Raw genomic sequence first — 8,083 nt, forward strand, 5'->3', positions numbered from 1 at the left:
TTTTTTTATGGGAGTAGATAACATCATCTCCTAAAAAAGAAAAAATAAGGGGAGGGGGCAAGAAATCAATTAAATTTAAAATTATTTATTGATGGATGAAAGTTTAATCCAAACACAATCTGAACCAAAAGCAAGAGACGGAGTCTTGCTAATGTACTCAAAACCTCACCTAACTCATTGTCCTCAAGTCAATGCCAACTCATAGAGGCCCATCGGACTGGGTAGAACTTTCCCTGTGACTCTCCAAGACTATAACTCTATCCTGGAGTAGAAAGCCCCATCTTTCTCCCTCCAAGCAGCTGGTGGTTTCAAACTGGTGACCTTGCAGTTGGTAGCCCTATGTGTAACCACCACGCTATCATGTGGAAATTTAACACTACTAGCATAGTGAGCTGTGCATTGAGCTGCTACTGGATTGAACCCCCCAGCTGTTCCGAGGAAGAGAGATGAGGGTGTCTGTGCCTGCAAAGGTTTAAGTGGATAGTGCTACTTTGTTCTACACGTCACCATGAATTGGAATCAACTCAATGACAGTGAGTTTGAGAAATATCCCCCCTTTCCTATTAAGGTCATCAAATAGTCTCACTTTTGTTCAGATAATTACTTAAATATCATTTAACATCACTCCAACTGCTGTCTCGTTGATTCCAACTTATAGCCACACTTTAGAACAGAGCAGAACTCCCCACAGAGTTTGTATGGCTGTGAATCTTAATAGCAGCGGATTGTCTTTCTTCCACAGGGCTGCTGGTGGCTCCAAGCCGCCAACCTCCTGGTTAAGCTGCTGAGCATTTTAACCACTGCACCGTCAAGGCTCCCAGAAGTCACCAAGAATCTGAAAATGCAGCAGCATAATGTTAATTAACTGTCTTTTTCTGATTCAGGTAGACAAGTGATAAATAAAGATGGTAAAAACATTTCATTTAAAGGAGCCAGAGAATCCATTTTGACTACAAAAATAGTGGCATTAATTTAGCCAGACGTTAACTAATCACAGACCTGTTCTGTAGATTAAGTGTTGTGTCAATATTCAAATACAATGTTGCTGCTGAGGAACGTGTCATGGTACAACTCAGCCAAAGATACTGATTTGGGAGGCCTCTGATAGTCCTCAAGGAGCCCTGGTGGCAGGGGGTTGGTTATGCACTGAGCTGCTAATCACAAGGTCAGTGGTTTGTACTCATTCAAAGCTCCAAGGGAGAAAGATGAGTTTGCTGCTGTAGAGATTAAGTCTCAGAAACCCAAAGGGGCCAGTTCGCTGCTCTACTGTATCATATATAAGTCAAAATCAACTCCAAGACCATGAGTTTGGGGAGCTTATAGCAGTAGTCAAGGAGTCCTGATGGTGCAAGGGTGAAAGCACTTGGCTGTGAACTGCTCTGAAGAAGAAAGACGGAGCAGTCTGCTCTTGTACAGATCTGCAGCCTTGCAAACCCTATGGGGCAGTTTCCACTCTGTCCTAACAGGCAACTCTGAGTCAGAATCAACTCGATGCCAATGGAGTTGGTTGTTTTGGTATTACAGTCTTCACAAGCCATACAAGAGGTAAGAGCACCTACTGGATAAATCTAAAGATGGAATCATCAAAACCAATATTCAGTGTCTTCTGAGATAAAGGCACAGAGCAACTTTTTTCCATGAGTAAATCAAGACATAGCCGTAGTGTTGTACTTCTACTGCTTGGTGATGTTTTCAGTACTATAGTGTTGTCTTAATGCTTCTGATTTCCTAAAGTGGGAACATATTGACTTTAACAGATTACTTTATGGTCTGGAAACTTATAGGATGGAGAAATTGAATTAGAAGGTACTTGGGATATGCAGAAATTAATAAGCTTGGGTGTTATTACTAGATATGGAGAAAAACATTTTTCACAACCTTTGTGAAAAATCCCCATGCTTAGTGTTGCTGAAGGCCATGATGTAATTCTGCCCACTTTATCTTATTCTGTATTAGAGTTTGACCAGGAAACAGGTGGCCATTCAATTTTGAGGGTTTCCAACCAAACACTAAGCTGTGGACAGAATTAGGTGTAACCACCTAAAACCCACTGCCATCCAAGTCATTGTGACTCATAGTGACCCTGTAGGACAGAGTAGAACAGCCCCTGTGGGTTTTTGAGGCTGTGAAACCTACAGAAGCAGAAAGTCTCATCTTTCTCCTGAAGAACTGTTGGCAGTTCTAGACGAGCTTGCAGTTAGCAACCCAATGCTTACTCCACTACACCACAGGGTTTCTTAGATGATTACAGGAGATGTACTAGTCTCAGACAGAAGGGAATGATGACCGATTTCTAGAGAGAATCATAGAAGAGGCCTACCAGGCAAGGATGGGAAGCTTTTGGTAAAGAAACAACCAAGAGAACATCACTCTTCTTCCCTCCGATCTCCTAGGGGTGCTTTCCACTGAGCAAACACAGCCAGATGCCAGAAGACAAGGAAATCCTCTGAAGCAGTCATAAAGGTCAACTTCCAGTGAAACAGAGCAGATGGCAGAGAATGGAGAGAAGACTGAAAGAAGCAAAAAGAGAACATCTTTCATGTTGCTATGCCTTCAGTGTGTTTTAGAATAATGGTTTGTAGCAACCTCTACATTCAAGATGACATGTGTGTGATATTTGATAAGGAACTGCATTGGTTAGTCTACTCAACTAGGAAGAAGGGAAATTATTTGCTGACCACCAACTTTGTACCAGTGGGCTTAATAATTCACACACAAATCTTACCTTCCAGAATAGACAGTATCTCCTAAATGCCCATGACGCATCAGGCACTCCTCAAGAGTGCAGGGATACTGAGTGGACGGGGCGAAGTCCTGGCTCTCATGGACTTTGCATGTTGGTGGAGAGACAGACAAGACAAGCAAACAAATAAACGAACAAGATAACTTCATGTAGAGATAAGTTATTACGAGGAAAAAAATAAGGTCATCAGGAAGTTAACTCTGGAGAGTGGGGGGAGGCAGAGCATTTTGTGAAGAGGGTAGAATTTGCCATGACTTACGCTCACCATAGTCTTATAAAAAACAATCACATATGAGCCCCCAATAAAATGATATTTTTAAAAACTAATAAACAAAATTTTAAGATGGTAAAAAAACACACATAAAACATGCCTCAAGTATTCCTTATTAATATCATCTTTGAAGTTTATTTTACAGTAGCTCAAGACCCAGAATATTTGCAGACAATATTTACCATTTATGATGTACACAAGCCCACATGTTCATTACAATATCTCAACCTTTGAAGTATGTTTTCTTCAACAATAGTCTTTACCATGAAAACACCATCATTTTTAATTTCAAATGCTTGATAATAAAACTTAGTAGATAGTATACAACTCTCTTTTAGTTATCAATCTGAGGAAAATAAGACATTGTACTAGACAACTAATAAAGTGGGTGGAACTAAGATTACAATTCAGCAAATCTGATGCCAAAGCCCATGCTCCGCTAAGATCAAGGCAGAGATGGAAGTGGAATGGATGCTGATGTCTCTTAACCTCTCCTGCCAAGATCACTTCTTACAACTGTGGACAGAAGCTAAGTAGCTATCTTTGGGATGGCAGCCTATGTGGAAGACAGGATAGATAATGAACCAAGAGATGTCCTGTTCTCAGACTTAAGGGAATAATGACAATTTCTAGAGAGAAACCGAGAAGAGGTAGCACTATATCTCCATATATCTTGGATTGGCATTTCCCAGAATTAATTGATCAAAAAGACCGCGTCGTGGTCTGTGAGACCTGTTGAGGATAGGAATAGGGGAAAAAACACCAGCCTGGGGATATTTGAAGACCATGCCATGAGAAGTGGTTATAAATGTATATCTTCTTTTTTATGGGCTTGACTCTCTTGATTCTTTTAACTTCAGCATGTACAAGTACTATACTCAGATAATATTACCACTCTTCATAAATACTCTGATGTAGGAGATGGAGAACATTAATTTCAGAACCCTACTCTTAATAGAAAACTTCTGAGGTTCGAAGAGCTCTTTGGATATATGGACTCACAAGAAGTAGAAGTTAAAATTTATTAGAAAAAACTGCTTTAAATAATACCATATATCTGACTACTTGGTATACCAAATGAAAGATGAAATCAACGTGTTATTCTGTCCATTTTATTAGTAGTATAGACAAGCTCCAAATGGTCTACTGAATGGGACACTTGTGAAAAAGATAAAGAGTAAGACTAACTACATCTTACAGTGGAGCTTGGCTTTAACACACACACACACACACACACACACACACGGAAAAGAGAAACAACTGTATATCTTACAAGGGGAAAAGTCAGGTGGGACAGTGAATCTAGGATAATTTTGTCTGACTTGTAAAAAAGTGTAATTTCTTCCTGAGTTCTCTGAAATTTTAAAAGCATTCTATAATTTTAAAAAAAGTTCTATCATATTCTAAAAGTGATCTTAGAACTTCATCTTCATAAGGCATACTCTTTCAGGAGTGTCTTGCATCACCTAGATGCTGTGACGATGGCATCTGGTTTAGAAATACCAAAACCCTTCCTAGGTATAAGACTTTGAAGCATTTTAATCCTTGTTCACTCTAATAATGCAGATCTTAGTACCTCTAATTCCAAAATGTCTACTATAAAATCAACTTTATTGTCCATATTAATTTCTCATTCTACATGAATTCCTCCTCTGGACTAAGAAATCTGTGACTGGAAGGACATCTAAAATCAACTACCCGTCGGTTAATCTCATTAACAATAATTCATCTGGATTTAGAGGGCATGACATCCTGGGGGATAATTGCCCTTCCTTTTTTAGTTACACTTTTCTTAAACTTTTATTAAAATTATTTCTCATGTCTCTCTCTATATATGTGACTAAATGACAAGAATAAGATTGAAGGTATTCCCTGGGATGTGGAAGGAAGACAAGGAGGAGAAAAGAGAAATTTGGTTGGAATTTTTTAAATTTCCTGCAAACTACCACAGTGGAAAAAATGCATATTACATCTTTTTCTTGCTTTCTTTTTTATATTACAACTATTAAGAGGTGAATATATATATATATATATATATATATATATATGGCAGAAAAAATAAAAGAAAAGCTGTAATGTATTATTAGAACTTGTAAGTACTGTGTCTCAGCTTAGCTATGTTTTTCATGTTAAATAGCACATTTCCAAAGAAGTTCTCTGTGCACCTTTCAGCATGAAAAGCCCTGTGACTGATGTATATATAGTTCTTTAAAGCTTCCATGACAGAGTTGGTTTTAACCTATAATTAAAATTCTTATTATTTACAGAAGAAATGTGAAGCAACTATTTTTTTTAAATAGAGGAACTTTGACTTTTTTCTTCAAGCTTTCAAAATACCCAGACATACTGTTTTGAGAATGTGGCTACCCAGAAGAATTTGGGAGTCCCTGGTGCAGTGAATTACTTGATATGGCTCTTTTAACCATAGTTTTTGTAACTCCGACCCTGAACAACTTTTTCCCAGATGTGTCTGTAAGAGAAGGTAGGGGAAGATGCTGATAGGATTCAGTTGTGAGTGATTGTGAACAGGATTAAGATTGTAAAACCCTGGAGTGCTACCATAAAGATTGGTCAATTTCATCATCCTGCTGGGTAAGTAAAATGAGCCAACTCAGGAGAAGGAGGTGGTGGGCTTCACTGTCATCCAGAAAAAAATTAGCTAGGAGCGGAGTGCGTCCTATGAACCCTGAGATCCTTATGCCATGGACCTTCTTGATCCAGAGGATAGTGAACAGTAACCAGCAGAGCAGCAGCAGCAAAACCGAGTCCAAGCAGAAGAGTGAGCTTTGCAGTCCACAGAGCAAGTAAAGCTGAAGCCACTTAATCAAGGAAGCTGTTTGCTGAGTCACAGCTAGAGCTGAGCGCCCTCAGACTGAGGCTAATAATGGAGCAAAGCAGCCTTCTTGTAAAAAGATCTTTTCGTAACTTTGCTCAAGCAGGGCAGAGGCCAAGGGGCCTCACAGCTGAGACCCAGACAGAGAAAGAGGTGTTCTGACAAACATGGCTGAGAAGAGACTGTCCTAGCCCCTACCCTGGGCATTTCTGATCTGTTAGCTTCTTTAATAAACCTCATAATCATGAGTATGATCCGTAGGTTCTGTGTGACTTCTACAATGACTCATCAAACCCAGATGAAAAGAGAGTGCCATGGAAAGGGGCATTTGGTATCAAAGTTGGTAAAACTTTGAGGGTGGAGCCATGTCTCACCTCAGCTCACAGGAATCATTCTGGGGCTGGTGTTTGATTTTCTATTCTTCTTAAGACGTCACAAGAGGAGCCTGGATGGCATAGTGTAGTGGGTAATGTGTTGGGCCGGTAACCACCGGTCAGCAGATTGAAATCACCAGCTTCTCCGCAAGAGAAACGTAAGGCTTTCTACCCCCATAAAGAGAGCAATTTTGGAAACCCATGGGGGCAGTTCTCCCTACTCTGCAGTCACGACGAGTCCGAATTGAGTTGACAGCAGTGTTTGTTTTGTTTGCATGAAGTTAGAAGAAGTCAGACTCCATCTTCACATCACTTTTTACAGGAGCACGGCTTGAGATTTTATATATAGATATATCTAGATATAGATATAGATATTAGAAGAGCATTCTATTTAGGAAAATACTAAGACCCAGAAATTATTGGAGAGAATAAAAGAGAAATGTCACCTGTCCTGTTTTTCTTTATTTGTTTAGCAATTTATAAGTACATAGCTTCCAATAGGTCACTAAACTACAACTTCACAGAAGTATATGTAAAACCGAACTATTGATCTGTTATGAGTTGATAAATCATTGCATCAGCAACCAAAGACCCATACACCATTTTCACAAGTGGCAACAAATATTTTTTTTAAGGACGATTTGCCTACTGGATGATGTGCATATGTACATTGGAAATTATAACAATTGTCGGTTGTGTATAATTAAAAATAAATGTGCCTATGTGGTCTCCAGAATCAAACAACTGATTAAGAGCCATCAAATAGGACTGTCTGAGTAGGATAAACTAAACTGTGCTCTGGCAAAAAACAAGCTATGAAGTCTGTGACTTAAAGGAAGAATGGTTTATTTCTCACTGGTAAATTTGGTCATATGACTTTCCATAGTAGTTTTCCTCCCGGGAGCCAGAATCCTCTTCTATTTTGTGACTTTGTTTTCTTAAGCATATAGCCCCTGAGGTTGCACAAAAGGCAAAGAGAGGATGTAGATGGCCACACGTGGGTTACTTTGGCTTAGCCCACATCCCACATGCTCACAACTAACCACAAGGAAGGCTAAGCTGCGTGCGCATGCTCCATGAACAGTTGCTTCCTTTGCCATGAAACCAAAATAACTGGATGGTACCCAGCTACCATTACTGAATATTTTTATATAAGCTTGACAGTGAATTCTGATCAAAAGGAGGGTAAAAATACAAAGCAGAATTTCAAGTTCCCATGAAATCTAGACTTTCTGGAGACATGGGGGCTGGATTAACCCCCCAAACTATTGTCCTGAGATCATCTTTAAACTGAAAATATCTGTATAAATTCTTCTTAAAACCAAGCATAGTTTAGCTTAACTAACATATGCTATCTGCCTTGAGCATTTAATTTTTTTATGTTTTATCTTTTTGAGATCAAATTGACAGCAGCAACTATGAACCGTTAGCTTTGTGCCAACTGGCTGGGGCAGGATTCTCATGGTTTCGCCTCTCTAGAGAACTCCGCCTAACGCATCCATTCAAATTATGAAGTGGGAGCCGAGGAAGCAGAGAGCTTCTGCTCACGGAGAAAGCAGCACTCAGCAGAGGAGGGTGAGAATGCCTGCACACCTAGGAAAACGTATTTATGTCTTTGAATTGCTCGTGTAGGAATAATTTTTATGGTAACATTTTGAATTTATGAAGGAATAATTTAATTGGTAAATATTCTGCTGTGTATTCTCTCAACAACAGCAAACAAAATAAAATAAGCTGTATGTTTAAAATGTGTACTCCATGAGGAGCTGATGCCAGGGGCTTAGGTGGAGAGCAAATGTTTTGAGAATGATGAGGGCAATGAATGTACAAATGTGCTTTACAAAATTGATGTATGCATGGAT

Source organism: Echinops telfairi, unplaced genomic scaffold (genome assembly GCF_000313985.2).
Source record: "Echinops telfairi isolate 266 unplaced genomic scaffold, ASM31398v2 ScPeMD7_18;HRSCAF=68, whole genome shotgun sequence".
NCBI lineage: Eukaryota > Metazoa > Chordata > Mammalia > Afrosoricida > Tenrecidae > Echinops > Echinops telfairi.